Source organism: Tenrec ecaudatus, chromosome 3, assembly GCF_050624435.1.
Source record: "Tenrec ecaudatus isolate mTenEca1 chromosome 3, mTenEca1.hap1, whole genome shotgun sequence".
Taxonomy (NCBI): domain Eukaryota; kingdom Metazoa; phylum Chordata; class Mammalia; order Afrosoricida; family Tenrecidae; genus Tenrec; species Tenrec ecaudatus.
In genome coordinates, this window is record NC_134532.1 from 91,208,668 (window position 1) to 91,225,816 (window position 17,149).

Consider the following 17,149-nt stretch of genomic DNA (forward strand, 5'->3'; position numbering starts at 1 on the left):
TTATTAAAGTAAATAGATTTTAATTAAAAAATAAATGTGAATGGATTGTTTTTTGTAAGACCTCTTCAGAAAATCGATTCAATGAAAGCAGTTTTAACACTTTGTGTCCCATTCTTTTCATAGACTAAATTGAGTTCACGTGAACATTTTGTTATTTAACTTAATTTTAAATGGAAAAAGTCACACTTATTTGTTTTTCAAATTAGAGATAATTAATGTAAATATTGTGAATTTAAATAATCTTCAGTCATAGCATTGAGACATTGTTGCCAAACCAAAGCTCTAAGAAAGAAATAAAACTATTCTGACACAGAGAAGCACAATACAGTTTCCTATCACAGTTTTATAAAATGCAAAGTCCACTTATTTTTAAAGCAATCTGTAAAGAACTGGTAAGTAATCATTCAAAATTTTAAATTTTATTTTGAGAAATGCTTATGTGTTACATAATACAATAATAACCATCATGGTCATAATTATATTTAAGAAGTCATCAAATACTCTCAGTAGAGGCACACTACATTAGAAAGATGAGGAGGTTTGGGTTCCGTAGGCCTGTATTCAAATTCAAGTGCCACTCCTTGTAGCGAGTTGATCTTGTACACTTAATTCTCTAGATATTGTTTTTCTCATTTGTCGCATGGGCGTAATACCACTGCATGCTACAGCACGTGGGCATGGGTTAAATAAAGTCTTTCAACGGCAGCACTAGCGGCATGGAGGCTAGCATGATGTTTTGTTGTTGTGGGGGATTTCTTGTCCAGTTGAAGGTGTTAAACAGCCCTAGTTTCTGCTAAGTGCTATTCGCTCTGCTTCCAGTTGTGATAATGGAAAGGATCCTTCCACCATGCCAAGTGTTCTTTGGGTAGAAAATTTGCTGCAGTTGGGAGTGATTAGGCTAGAAGTAAGGTATGGAATATAACTAGCACAAAACAGAATCAAGTCTCAAAAATTAAACTGTTGTTCCTACTTTTAGTCCAATAGCTACATATAGGCTTAGATATTGATGATCTCATTAGATCATCTAATTTATGGTCCCTCATATGATCTAAGAACCCAGTAAGAATATTTTCACAAAGTTTGATGTTTATGCTTACATGAACTTACTGAGTCAGTCCATTCAGTCACACTCTAAATCAAAAGTTCCCCAAATTATTTGACCTACCACCTTGTCATAAAAAATTTATTCAGTGCCCTCGTGGCAATTAAAATTTTATATATGATAGCCAATGATCCAGGAAAAGGTGTAGTTATCTGCGTTTGGAGCCCCTTTTGAGAAACGCCAGATTAATTCTAAAATATATAGGGGGCTGAGATTTAGCATTGTGACAGCAACGGTATCCTGAGGTGCCCTGGCGGTGCGCCCTGAGCTTGCAGCCAACTTCATGTCTTCAATGAGAGAGATAGGGTCCCAGTACAGAATGGTGGCTTTGAGAGCTGCAACTGCTCTTCCCACGGTGGCGCCGTTGGCTGCAGTCTCCGGGGAGCTGGGCATCGCCCGTCCGTACCCAGGCCAAAAGAAATCAAGAGTTCGGGGGAAGCACATTGCACCTTGCACCACGTCGCCGCTGTTTTCTGCCACTCCAGGTGCGGAAGTGTTCAAAGTTGGCCGTGTTGAGATTTCACAGGACGCGATTGTGATATAACCGGACATGCAGAAAAGGCAGCAGCCAGCACTGTCTGCAGAATTGAGGCTCTCACGGCTTCTCCCAAGGGTATTCACCAGTGGGTGGACACGGACGGCAGACACAAGGGGTGAAAACGCGGTCGTTCTTCCAGAGATGTAGCTGGCCACCTGAGTTCTTCACAGAGTAAAACAAAACAAAACGACAACCACAACACCTTGTTTCTTTTAAAATCATGCTCCTGGAAGACAGGAATGAATTCACGACTCATATCTTGAAAGTGGCCAATGCACATAGGATGCTGAACAAAGCACAGCAAGCACTCAGCATGAAAGGCCCCATCAGTAAGCCAGGGATGAGTGACGCAGGGATCTTTGATGTGAATGGCTTCCTTCCAGCAAATGGCCTCACTGTGGTCCAAAATCATGGGTTGAACTTGGCTAAGACCTGAAGGATTGAACTTTTATGATCTCAAGGCTCAGCTTAATGATCTGATATGTCCTCCTTAATCAAGCAAGCTGTGGATTTTCTCAGCAACGAGGGCCTTATCTATTCTACTGTGGCTGGTGAGCATTTTAAAACCAGAGATGTAGCATATCCGGGTTTCATTGGGAATGAAGGTCCTTTACTAACTGTTTCCATTTTCACAGTCCATTGTCATTTAGCTAAGCATACTATTGGTCAGTTGACTTCTAGGACGTTGCTACCGCCTATAAAGCTTCAACTCACATCCATTTGAAACTTGCTGTCCTTTTTTTCGGTGGGGTTTGGTGTTTTGGTTGTTTGTTTATGAAGCTCTGAGGAAGATGGATCATTGACTGGGATGTGGCCTGGGTGGGATGTCTTTGAAAGTTTAGAGATAAGCCAGCTCAACATCACGATAGACAGAATTGGCCGAGGGATGCTACAAAGAGAATTGGGCAGTTTTACTTCCCCAAATGTTTCCTTTCTTAGAGAAAAATGAGCAGGACTAGAGCCTCTTGGCAGAGAGCAAGTCTAGAAACCTGTTGGCCTCTGTCTGGTTATGCTGGCCACTTTGGTTATGTGGAGTTAACTTAAGAGTTGCACTTCTTTCAGCTTCTGTAATGACTTGCTGAAAGCATGTTGCTGTGGGTGTAAGCTACTGGAGGGAGGGCCCGGTGAGTGTAGCAGAGGAAGAAATGCTAGATTTGGTGTTCAACTAACTGCAGTCCTATGCTTAATGAAACTGTTTTTATTAGAAATAAATAAATAAATGTAGTATTAAGCAATCACTGGAATAAAAATTCTAGTAAATGTCACCATTATAAATCCAAAGAGACTTCTTTGTAGACTTAGCAATAGGATATTGAATGTCAAGGAACCAGAAGTGTGAAGTGGGTATCCGGTACCATATTCATATATCTTGCCAACTAAATTTAGTTTGTTTGCTACGTTCATCATCATTCCTCTGTCAGTTTGCAGTACTGTGTTCGCTAGGAGTTGCTGGGCTGCTTGCAGCCACACCAGCAGTGTTCCAAGTCCAGCGGGATCACCACACGGGGCACGATGCCATGGAACTTGTGCGTTTAGGCAGTCTCGAAAGGTACTGAGAGTGTCACAGACTGCTCAAAGGAAAAAAAAAATCTGTCTTGGGAGAAGTGTGGCCACAATGTTCCTCAGACGCAAGGATCATGAGACTTCAACTAGCATCTTTTGGACACGCTGTCAGGAGAAAGCAGCCCCTGGAGAAGACAGCATGCGAATAGAGGAGCATAGAGAACGTGGAAGGCCTTCCAGGGTATAGGTTGAGCCAGGGGCTGCACCAATGGGCGCCCGCACAGGAACAATTGTGAGGATGGCTCAGGACTGTTGCGCACAGGGCCTCGAGAGACAGACCCAACTTGATGACATAGAGCAACAAAAACAACAAAAGAAGTAAGAGGAAGTCTGCTTCTGAAATCTTAGCCACTAACAAAGTGCTACATTTTAACCTAACTAGACCTGCCGTCATCAATTTCACAGTGCTCTATGCCTGATAGCAAGGCCTATTCACATTCCGGAGCATGATCCCTTTTAAAATTGTTTCAGTTTCTAATATATTTTCTGCTCTCTTTTTGAGTTCTTTCCCTGTTTTGTTTGGCCATTGTTGTTGTTTTTACTTGCTGTTATTTGTTTCTTCCTTATACTTTATATGAGTTTCTGCATATGAAATCTAAGATAGGCAAAACTATAGGGACAGTAAATGGATTAGTAATTACTGGGGGGCATGGCTGCGGTGATTGGGGGAATGAAGAGCTAACAAGAATGAATACAAGAGGAACATGTTCTGAAATTGATTGTTGTGATGATTGCACATTTCCTTAATATGAATAAACTATTAATTTGTATGAGATATGAATTATATGCCAATAAAATTATTAAAGTTAGCCACTGATATTCTTATGAATGCTAGTGGAAATGGTCTGATCGTGCCAAAAGATAAGCTCCTCATGTTTGATGACAGTTCAAAATACACTAAGAAAGAGCTGAGCTGCCTTTTCAGTGGAAGGTGAACCTTTATGATGTGGATGAATTAAATCTTTCAAAACCTTTATTTACTAATGTGGTGGAACTTGAAATGAAAAGAAAGAGTTGCCAAAATCTATTAATAATCATAATATAGGTCTTGGCTGAAAATAGAGCCTACCAGAAAGATGTTTAACTGTGTTTCCTTGACTATGGAAAGGCATTTGGCCAAATGGATCAAAATAAATTTTGGACATTTTAAAGAATGAGAATTTCAGAACATTTAATCGTGCTCATGTGGAACCTGTACATAGACCAAGATACAATCGTGTAAACAGACTGAAAGGATACGGGGGTTAAAATCAGGAAAAGTGAGCATTAGGATTTTATCCTTTCACCAAATTTATTTAATCTGTAAACTGAGCAAATAATCTGAGAAACTGGATTATATGAAGAAAAACTCAGAACAACACACTAAGACTGCGGTTCTCAATCTGTGCATTGCGACTTCTTTGGGGGGTCAAATGACCCTTTCACAGGGGTCACCCGATTTATAACAGTAGCAAAATGACAGTTATGAAGTAGTTATGAAAACAATTGTAATGTTGGTGGGTCACCACAACATGAGGAACTGTCTGACAGGGTCGCGGCATTAGGAAGGTTGAGAGCCAGTGCACTAAGGGTTTTGGAATTTTTAAGAGGAGTTATAAAAATGACAATAACAAAACAACAAAGTCCCGCCAAACTGGCAGCCATGCCGTTGATTCTGACTCATACTGTAGTCCTAGGTGTCATTTAGACAATTCCAACGTCCAGTGCTGCCATGCACACTGGTCCTAGGACATCGTCTTCATCTTGCTTATGTTTGAGTCCAGAGTAGCAGCCAGGGCCTCCGTCCACTCCTTGGCGATCTTCCTCTTTGAATGACCTTCTACTTCACCACATATGCTGTCTTTTTCCATGGACTGGTTTCCAGTGATAACATGTCCAGTGTATGTGAGATGAAGTCTAGCCATCCTTCATTTGGAGGAGCATCTGACTGCACTTTATTCACGACATAATTATGCATCCTTCTGGCAGCCCCTGATTACTTCAATATTCTTCACTGCCTTACCTGAAATGAATGAACTCTTGCACAGGCTTCCTTACGCATTGTCCATTGTCCACGTGTACATAGCATGATTGGAAATACTGTGCTTGCATCGACACACCCCAGTCAGCGAAGTGATGGCCTTGCTTTGTCCCACTTTAAATGAGTACATTGTGCACAAAGTAGAGAGTAAATCTTTTAGTATTGTAACAAAGTCAAAATGTCAGATAATGAGATCATTGATACATGGCAAATCCGTATAATTTTTTGGTTGCATATATGTGTGCTAAGTTTTAGCATATACAGGCTATGCAGTCAGGGTGATATGTAGTTAGCTAAAGTTTAAAATAGCCAAATATGTACTACACATGCTGATGAGTGGGAATTGGCTAGCACTTGAAAGACTCTAATCAAAAATCCGCTCTTTGGAGGTGTCTAATCCAAGCTTTCAGCTCTCTTCGTTTCAGATCAACACCAGATGGTGTGCTAATTAGCACATTACATGTAGAAATGTGTTTTGATTGGTAAAATTCGTGGTGTTCAAGAAGCATAGATTGGTTGCATATATTAGGATTGGGCTCCTGCGTGGACAGGGATTATACAGTCCTTAGGGAGAGTCTGTACGTCCATTTAGGATTCTAGCTGCGTCGAATGAGCAGAGGCGCTCATCTTACAAAACGCTTTTTGTTTGACTTTCACTGAGTCCTGAATCTTGTCTTGAACTATATTCTCTTTCGTGGGAAACTAACACTTGGGGAAATATGACGGGAGCTATATTCCCTAATTCATCATGGAGGGAATCTGGAGAGCTAGTATTCCATAGTAGGAAAGCCACCACTTTGGTAAGTTAGAGATAAAGTCCACGTACATTGTCTTGCTTTAAATAGAAGTTCCTGCAGATTCTCTCCTAACAGTTATGCTGCCTTAAAGTGAGCACATGGTTGATTTTATCTCCCCACAGAAGGAGACATCCTGTTGCTATCTGTTCTACCTTGTCACCCAGCCCCCTTCATACCTTCCCACAATGCAGGTATTAGGTTTCTTCACCTGTGAGCTCAGGGACCTTAACGTAGATACCACCCACCTGGTAACATATGTAACTACTGAATATGCATGACTTATGGAGACCATTTATCGTTCTAAGATAGTAAAGGTTCCCTCTCTTCTCACAGTTCCACATGGACCATCAAGAGGGGCTGAGGTGAGCATGCTACCATAAATGTGCCTGACTCCTTGATTTGTACTCTCTCTCCTATCTTTCCTATCCCCTATGATTTTACTGTGATCTTCGTATATTATAACTGTACAATTGTGCCTACTGATCATTTGGTTGTTAGAAGCTGGTTTCCTGTAACCATCTTTTCTACCTACAGTTTATCTCTCTCTCTCCTTTTAAATTCAAGAATGCTTTAACTCGCTTTCAGTTTATCTCTTAAGAAATTTGTTGAATACCCAAATGTATTTTGGCTGCTTACTGTTTAAGTTTCGTGCATGTAGTAAAATGTTAGCTGAAACATTCATGTATAGCATACTCTACCCAATAGCAAAGCTGCAGGAAAGGATATTTATTAAAACTACAATATATGTCCTGTTCCCCCACTTCCCACATCCTCTTTTCTTTCCCCCTCCTTTTTAGTTGCCTGCCTTATGCATCGCTGACATTAATAACCAAAACATGGGTGAAGGGAGACAGCGGATGGTTTAAGATATGAAGTAACATTAATTTATAATTTATCAATGGTTCACAAGAGTGGGAGGGTATGAGGAGAGAGGGGAAAAAAAGAGGAGCTGATACCAAGGACTCAAGTAGAAAGAAATTCTTTGAAAATGATTGTGATAGGTAGGTTTAATGTGCCAACCTGGCCAATAAATACATGTGGGGTTAATAAGATTGCAGATAAATTGAAGGGTAAAGATATAAATCGTTTGGTGAGCCTCACCTTTCTGTCTCTTACTCTCTGATGATCAGACCTTAGTGAGTTCTCTGACTCAACTTGTGAGCTACACTACCTGTGGGACACCCAACCTGCGGACTGTGTCGCTATAGTTTGAGGTTCCTTCAAGACCTGATTCGCCACACTGCTGGTGTATACACCCCTTGAGCTGGGGACTGTTGGACCCTGTCATCTGGCTGACTGTTGGTGACCTGCCTTGCTGGTTTCTGCCTGTGGCCGGACTGCCTGTATAGCTCTACATAAGGCTCAGCGGTCTGCTTCCTTGACTTGCACCCAGCAGCCCTCATGAGTTGAAGGACTGCCAGTGTATTAACTGTCTCATGGAAATGAGTTGAACTGAGTGATTTGAACAGCTCTGTAGACTAATTAGATGTTTATTTCTTATATTGTATCTATCGATCTATTATGTATTTGGCTATACACACACACATACAAAATCATAAGTTTCCTGGTTTTGTTTCTCTGAGAACCCTGTCTAACACAATGATCTTGGCAACATATACACAAATGTGATCGATACATGTGATGTATGGATTGTTCTAAGAGCTATAAGAGCCCACAATAAAATGATAAAAAATACTATAACATATATCCACAAACTGAAAGCCAAATGAACTCATGGCTATTTAGTTAATTCCAGCCCAGCAATCCTAGAGGACAGAATAGGACTACCCGTTTGTGTTTCCAAGGCTGCACATCCCTGCAAAAGCAGAGAGCCTCCTCTTTCTTCCCGCACGTAGAGGGTGGATGCAACAGCTAACTCTGTAGTTAGTAACCCAATAGATATCTCAGGATACTACCACGGCTCCTTTTTTTATCTATCCCGAATAACCCAATAATTATGAATTCCCAAATTACAGGCCAATGTAAAACCCACTTAGATTCTCATTCCTCCATATCAGAGAATATAAAAAATGTTGATCTCTTCAAACCAAATTAAAGTAAACCCGATGCCACTGTGTCAATTCCATGATTCTATGCTCTGGGATTGACACCGTGACAGCCCATGAGTGTAAAGAAGAACTGTTCTTTAGGATTTTCCTGTGACCTGTGGGAAGGAGGTTGTCAGATCAGTGGTAAGAAATGTCAACCTGTTGTCAGCACCATTTGTGCCACTCAAGAACTCTATCCATCCCTTTAGATACCTGAGACTACTTGATAAAAAGTGCCTGAAGTTTCGTTTCTATAAGTCGAGATATAACATTCACCTCACTGATAATGTTTTGTGAAAAATATCCTGGGATTTTATATCTATACATTAGCATTAACCTACCCAACATCTTATGAAATAGTTAAAATTATTATCCTAATTTTTGTGTGAGAATATTGAACACCGTTAGGTGAAGTAATTCATATATTCAAAGTCACGCAATCAGTAAGCATCAGGCCTGATGTTCTTGATACAAGCAGTCTAGTTACAGAGATCACACACTTAAAAACAACCCTGGTATGACTCTTGGGTTAAACGAGATATTTTATGTAAGAAACACTTGTTAGGATATTTGTTACTACATAGGCATTCAAATTGTTTTCAAATGCGAATTGGTCTTATAATGAAACAACTTGACTTATATTTAAATACTTGTTTTATAATAACAGATTGCATGTATGAATTAATCATAACATTCATCTCTAATGTCTAAATCTAATACCAGGAAATTGCTCAGATTACTTTATTGAATACAAATACTTATGAAACCATGAAATGACCTTCGACTAATTATGGTATGATCCACAGTCTTATGAATGTAGAATATCTATGTTTTACTACTTTTAATAGATCTAGTAAAACTGTTGTTGAACTCAATATTTCCATAGTTGAAATATGCTTTATGGATTTTAATGAACTTTGTCTCTCAGCACATTTTGTTCAAAAAATTTCTCCAGCTTTATTAAAGAAAAATTTATATCAACTTACCTTTCAGTAAAAAGACCCCCAAAAGAAATTCTGATTTTTCACTAATTGCAGATCAGACCTTGAAAAGTATAATTGGAAACAAGGTATATATATCTCCTCTGTACACTACATTCGCAAACTAATTTTTACTGACTGAAATATTTTCTTGGCTAGGTTTCATTGGATACAGGCAAGAGATGAAAGAGTTTGCTTCTTTTCATGGAGAGAAAATGCAGTGCTTTGTCTTTTGTTTCCCCTAGGTATATAGCAGCTTGAGATAAGCCTTTTGAGATCAAGAACCCTACAAAGGATGTTCAAACATTATTTCCCAGGTTTCATGTTTTCACAAATGTGTTCAATTCACCTAACAGTATTTCAAGGGTAATGGCCAGGGGAATATGGAGGAAAAATGAGATTTCATTCTGAGTTTTAGGGGCAGAAGGAAAGAATGTTTGCTCCATGTGCTCATTCTTTGGAAAGCAGAGGGTTGTCTGTTTATCATTAATATTCACATGAATTAGTGTTGCTTACAGCCCATTGGAGCCCTCATGACATAAAAGCATGGTGGGCCAAACTTAGTCCTGTGGATAATGGGTAAATATTCCAGAGGAGTTATAGACTGAGTATTTGAAAAATGTAAACAGGGATGAAAAAGCCAAGCCTACAAGAATGAGGAAGACTTTTTACCTCTTTAATGTGCAGTTCAGTTGTGGTTCTTCCCACGCTGAGAAACACATGGAGGAAAATTCCTTAATGAGCAGAGTGAATGAATCTCCTGTGTAAATTGAAATTATCTGCTGCTGTTAAAACAACAACAACAACAACAAACAGAGCACTAAGTAAATGTTTAGTCATGTTTGTCTCAATTTATAATACAGGATTTTAAAATAAAAGTTTTCTTCAGTATGCAAGAATTTGTTGTGTTGTGTTGAAAAACTGCTGAGAACAGACCTTCACCAAAGCAATGTGGCAGAGGATAAACAAAGATACACAGTCCAGGGAGTTTAAAAATGTAGACATGCAAACAAACAACTGAGACTGCGCTACCATAGTGACTGCTTACACTGATGATTAAAGTTACTATTAATTGTTGTTGTTGTTGTTGTTAGGTGGAACTGAGTCAGTTTCAACTCATAGCAACCCCATATACAAAATAAATAAACAAATCGAACAGCCCTTGGTCCTGTGTCATCCTTACAATAGTTCTTATGTCAGAGCCCTTTGTTGCCCAGCGCGTCAATCCAACTTGTCGAAGACTTTTCTCTTTCTCCCTGCCCCTTTACTTTATCAAGCACAATGTCCTTTTCAACAACTTCTCTCTCCTGATCACATGTCCAGAGGATGCGAGACAAAATCTTGCATTGCCATCTTTGCCTCTCTGGCCATACTTCTTGCAAGACAGATGTTTGTTCTTTGGGCAGTTCCTGGTACTTTGAATATTCTTCACCCACACCAAAACTCAAATTCATCAATTCTTCGTCTTCTTTATTCTAGGTCCAAATTTCACATGCATAATAATAATCAGTGGAAAATAGCAGGGTTTAGGTGAGATTCACCGTAGTCCTCAAAGTAATATCCTTGATTTTCTACAATGTAAGGAGGTTTTGTGGAGCAGATTCACCCAATGCAATGTGCTGTTTTATCTCTTGACTACTAGTTCCATGAACACTGATTATGAGTCCAAAAAAAAAAATGAAATGCTTGTCAACTTCAACCTTTTCTTCACTTATCATGATGCTGCCTATGGGTCTAGTTGTGAGGATTTTAGCATCCTGTACATTGCATCATAATCCATACTCAAGGCTGCAATGCTTGATCTTCAGCAGCAAGTGCTTCTAATCTTCAACACTTGGAGCAAGCAAATCGTGTCCTCTGCATATCCAAGTTTGTTAATAAGCCTTCTTCCTATCCTGATGACACACTCTTCTTCAAATAATTCAGGTGATTTCCTTAGGACGCAGGTTGAAAAAGTACGGTGAAAGAATACAACTGTGACACACACACGTTGGAAGCCATTGTAAATTCCCTTGTTATGCACAAGCAACTGCCTCTTGATTCATGCACATTTCTCATGAGCACAATTTAGTGTCTTGGAATTTCTTTTCTTCAATAAACTCCTCATAGTTTGTTATGGTCCACACCTTCAATGGCTTTGGCAGACTCAGTGAAACATGAGTAAACATCTTTCTGTTCGTCTCCAGTTTCAGTCAAGATCCATCTGATGTCAGCGTTAATTTCCCATGTTCTGTGTCTTATTATCAATCCTGTCTGAATCTCTGACTGTTCTCTGTCCATGTGCTGCTGAAATCATAGCTGGATGATCTTCAGCACAATAGCTGCATGTGATGTCAATGATATTGTTTTATAAGACAAATATTCTGTTGGGTACAAATATGAATTATTTTCCAATCAGTTGGACAAGTAGCTGTCTTCCACATTAACCTTCATAAAGGAGTGAGTGCTTGCAGTGTTTCACCACCTTGTTGAAATATTTCAGTTGGTATTCCATCAATTACTGGTCTTGCTTTGAGCTAATGCTTTCAGTGCAACTTACATTTCCTCCTTTAGTTCATTGTTTTTTGTTCATATGCTGCTTCCTTGTTCATTGGATCTTGTTCATATGTTTCAGTACCTTCATAAGGAATGGTTGAGTTCAGAGTAGTTCTTTTTGGTACAACGACATTGTGTATTCTATCTTCTTTTGATGCTTTCTGTATTCAGTATTTTGCTCATAGAATCTTTCAGTTTTGCAGCTCTGGACTTGGATTTTTTTATTGAGTTCTTTCAGCTTAACACATGCTGAGCGTGTTATTTCCTTTTGGTTTTCTTTGCACATTTCAATATAATATTGGACTTTGTCTCCTTGAGATGTTTGTTAAAATGTTCTGTTCTGGTCTTTGAGATCATCATGTCTTACATTTGCCTTAGCTACTCTATAATGAAGAGAAACTTTCAGTTTCTTCTGACACTGACTTTGATGCTTTCTTTCTTTCCTGTCTTTTGAAATACCTTCTGCTTTCTTCGTGTATATCCCTCAGTTCATCAGGTCGTCTGTGTAATATATCAAGTACCTTCCTGAAATGTTCTTTATATGTGGGTAGGATCCACTGAAGGTTGAATTTTGGTTTCAGTGAACTTGTTTTCATTTTCTTTAACTTCTGCCTGAACTTACATATGAGCAATTGATGGTCTGTTCCACTATCACTCCTGGCCTGATTTCAGCTTATGATATTGAACTTATCCATCATATCTTTCCATATATATAGTCAATATAACTTCTGTGCATTCCATCTGAAAAAGTTCCTGTGTATAGTCACCTTTTGTGTTGTATTTGTTATGAACAAATTTTTGGTCTTGAAAAATTATAGCATGTGATCTCCATCTTCATTTCTATCACCAATGTCATATTTTTCTAATTAAAATTCCTTCCTCTTTGGCTCCAATTTTAATATTCTAACTGCCAAGGATTATCGATACATCTTGATTCCATAGTTGATTAATTTAAGACCTAAAAGTTGGTAATTGGTAGAAGTCTTCAATTTCTTCATCACTAGCTATTATGGTTGGTGCAAAAAATACTTGCATTGATTGGATTTCCTTGAATGCAGATACATTATCCTATCACAGATAGTATCGTTCTTCAGTATATATCTTGAAATGTACTTTTTGTTGATGTATCCAACACTGCTTCTCTTGATTTTGTCATTCCCAACATAAACCATACAAATTTCTAACTCAAAATAGCTAATCAATGCATAAAAATTTTCACCCCATCAATGCATTAAAAATTGCTATTTTTGCATTCCATTTCCAATGACTTCCTAGATCACTGGTTCTCAACCTGTGGGTAGCGACCCTTTTGGGGTAGAACAACTCTTTCACAGGGGTCACCTGATTCAACAGTAGCAAAATTACAATTATGAAGTAGCAATGAAAATAATTTTATGGTTGTGGGGTTACCACAACATGAGTTATGATATTAAAGGGTTGTGACATTAAGAAGGTTGAGAACCACTGTCCTAGATTCATAGTTCACACATTCTAAGTTCCAATTATTAATTGATGTTTGCAGGTGTGTCTCCTCATTTTGAGTCGTGACCCAGCAGTACATGAAGATACAGAGGCTTTACTACGAAGGCTTCCTGCCCTCTGTGTCATTGCGGTTGACACTACTTTGAGAAGGCAGCTTTACCTGTGATATTTGGAGTTCCTTCCACCCTGAGGTACACATCTCCTGGTGCTATCTATTGCAGTGTTCTGCTTCCGTTGATTAGGTTTTCAGTAACTGACAGTGTTTCTGTGCTGTTCATAGAGCTTTCAGTATTTAATTTCCCTGAAGTGAGCAGCCTATTCCTTCTTTGAAGTCTGCATTAATCTCAAAACTCAGTTGAAACTTCTACCCTTTGGATGATCCTTCTGGTATTTAAAATACTAGTTACACACTTTTCAATATCACAGAAACACAGAAATTATGTCCGCAGCATGATAAACGGACAGAAAGGGGGTGGCATCACGATATATCTCTATTTGTCCTTTTCCTGTTTTAGATATCACAATATAGCTCTCTCTAAATAACACGAGCATGTGTTAGGGGTCATATTTCATCCAGAGTTTGAAATACTTAGATAGGAACCTTGTCTCTTAATAGAGGCACCCAGGTACTTAGAGATGTGGACAAACCTTAGAGTGATGGTTATGGAGTAAGCCTGTTTTGAAAGAACAACACATGTTAATTTCCAGAGATGACTGTTGGGTGAAAAACACACACCCAACAGACAAACAAACAAACACATTGCCTTGACTGAGCCATTGCAGTTTGACTCTCTTTGGAACAGCTACTTAGCCTACACACAAACAGAAACCAAGCCCACAAACCCACTGCTATTATGTCAGTTCTTATTGATAGCTCCCCTATATGGAGTTTCTGGGGCTGTAAATCTTGGTGGGAGCCTGTAGCATTCTCTTTCTCCCCCTGAGCAGCTGGGGGATTTGAAACACTGGCCCTTGTGGTAGCAAGAATACAAGGATAAGTTAAAAAGTACTGCTGTTAGTGTTCTAGCATATACATGATTGGCTTATTCTATTAAAAATCTGTTACACAAATGTCTCAGTGATCAGGAAATGGCTGGAGAAAAGTTCTCTCTGTGATGCCCTTGTTTTCCTTCATTTAGTGTATCTTCAATACAAAAAAAAAAACAACAAAACAATCAACCAAACAAATAAACCAAAGGGTTCCATCAAAACCGTGGATTCCAAGGAGATCGGCTAACCTATTAACAGTAAGTCAGAGTGGTCAATTTAGAAATGTATGGCTTCTGCTTTGCGGAACTTCAAAGGGGAATTATTTATAGATTTTATCTAAGGACATAGAATACTCACTCGAATTAATAGGAAGATATTTGAAGACAAATCAACATTTCATTGATAAGATAAAGACCAGAAAATTTGAGTCATAGAATTTTTTTCCCCATCACGACAGTGCATTTGTTCATCATTTGAGGGCACCAAGAGGTGTACGTGAGAAACTAATAGGGGAGCCTTTTCCCATTGACCCTACAGCCCTTAGCTTTCCTCTTCAGATGCTTTGTTGCTAAAATTTAAATTCTGTTTCAAAGGAATATGCTTTGGGCCCCTTTAGGATGCCGAACCTTCAGTCCTGATGTGGGGTCAAACATGGAGCACAAGAATCTTTACAGAGCATTGCTGTTGTTGGGTGTCATTGAGTCTTTCCAACGCACGATCTTGTTGCTGTTCAGTGCCTTTGAGCTGACTCTGAGTCATAGAAACCTTATGTCCAACAGAAAGAAACACTGCTCAGTCTTTCCCTATCCTTGTTACTATGTTTGAAGCGATTGCTGCAGCCTCGGTGCCAATCCAGTATATTGAGGGTGTTCTTCTTCACTGGTCCTCTACAAAGTATGCGGTCCTTCCCCAGGTGCTGGTCCCTCCTGACAACATGTACTGAATACCTGAGATGGAATCTTGTCAGCCTAGTTTCTAAGAAGCATTTTCGCTGAACTTCCATAAAGACAAATAGGCTGATTCTTCTGGCAGTCCGCATTCTTAGCCAAAAACATAATTCAAATGCGTAAATTCTTCTGGGATTTTCTTATTTATAGCCCAATTTTCTCATACATGAAGAAATTTTAAAAAGCATGACTTGGGCCTTGCACAGATTGGGCTCGCGGTGATTTTTTTTTTTTTTTGCTCTTCAATATTTTAAAGAGGTCTTTTAATGCAGATTTAAAGACATTGCATTAAGTCTTTGCTTACTTTACTGATACCACTTCCATCAGCACTGATCAAGCATCCAAGTAAAATGAAATCCTTGTCAACTTCAATCTTTCCTAAATTTGTCATGATGTTGTCTACTGGTCACAGTTGTGAAGATTTTTGTTATTTTTCCTTTGCTGCATTCCACTCGGAAGGCATTACTCTTTGCTGGTCATCAGCAAGTGCTTTCAGTCCTTTGCACTTCCAGCAAGCAATGCTGTGCTATCTGCACGTCACAGGTTCTTAAGAAGCCTTCCTCCAATCCTGATGTGGTTTCCTTCTTCAAGTAGTCCAGTTTCTAAGATCATTTGTCTGTAGGCTTGACATATTCTGGAATTGCCATTCTTCATAATGCTATTTGTTATGATAACATTGTAAAAGACTTTTATAGCCAATGCAATGCAAGTGCCCACATCTCTACAATACACATCTGCCTTGCATAATCTGATTTCAACCAAAACACATCTGATGTTAGTGGTTATTTATCTCATTTCATGTCCTTTTGGAATCCCGCATAAATCACTAGCACATCTTTTTTGATGTACTGCTACAACCATGTTTGCATTATCTTTAGCAAAATTTTACCTCTATGTGATATTGATACTATTTGTTTGTTTTTTTTCATTCTGTTGGGTTGATTTTCTTTGGAATGAGGAGAAACGTGGATCTCTTCCATTGGGTGGTCAGGAATCTGTCTTTTTCTTCCGTATATGTTTTTCATCTTTCTTTTTAAAAATTGTTTTAATGGTGCATATAAATCACACATGATACAACCTAATACTACTGTCAATCATCACCACAATATATTTTAGAATATTTTCTTCTTTCTGGTACTCCTTGTTGGCTCTCTATTGTCCCACAGCATTCTCGGCCATACAATTAGGTAATTATTCATCTACTTGCTGCCTCTGCAGTTTTATTTATCCTAGATTTTATAGACAACAGAAGCAACCAACAACAATGCCAAAAAGAAATAAACTGCAAAAGAAAACAAAGCAATTGTTGGGTGAGGGTAAAAGGGGGGGGGTTTAACAGGAAAAATTTTAAATAATAAAATTTAAAACTCTCCATATTCAGTATCCCTCATGTTTATATATATTGGTTGGAGTGGTTAAAAAGAAAGAAAAGTTAAACTGAAGCGGACTTGGAGACTTTAGTGACATACAGTTCATTTTAAACATGTAAAAAAAGACAAGAAAACAGAAAATTTAAAAAACCCTGAAACGACTTTAAAATGGGCCCAAAGAGAAATTAAACGATAAGTTGTTTCATTTTAACTTAACTATATCTGCCATAATTGACTTTACCATGTCTGATAGCAAGCTCTTCACATTCATGGACAAGAGTCAGAGGGGGTTCAACGGAGGCTTGACCCATGTGGGGTCTATGCAAATGGATTTTGGGATTACATTGTTATCCATAACGTTCTGCAAACTGGGAGTTCACAATTTAAGCTCTGACACCATTCTCTCCTTTGGATTTGGAGTTTTGATTTATAATCCTTGGATCAAACAGACTGGTGTGCTTCTTCCATGTGGATTTAGCTGATGTCTCATGAGTATGACTGCTTACTTCAAGACAAGCTTGATAGACCCCAGATGCTAGTCTGTGTGATAGTCAGGCCCCCTCTGGTTTCTTCACCACCCTTTGCTAGAGCATGCATATCTTCACGAGGACACGTGTCGAGTAGAGCCATATCATGAGAACAAATTGCCCTCAGATTAGCACCATGACTAACTGTGAGCCCCTAATCCATCTACATATCTACAGTTTATTTCTCTGGTTCACTTTAGAAACATCATTATGTAAAACAAGAGAAACATTATAATTTTAAGATAGAGAA

At 38.8% G+C, this 17,149-nt stretch overlaps 1 pseudogene; it reads left to right on the forward strand.

Moving 5' to 3' along the window:
- The first annotated feature begins 847 nt into the window (after nucleotides 1-847).
- Nucleotides 848-2,364, forward strand: LOC142442304 (replication protein A 32 kDa subunit pseudogene; annotated as a pseudogene).
- The last annotated feature ends 14,785 nt before the right edge of the window (nucleotides 2,365-17,149 follow it).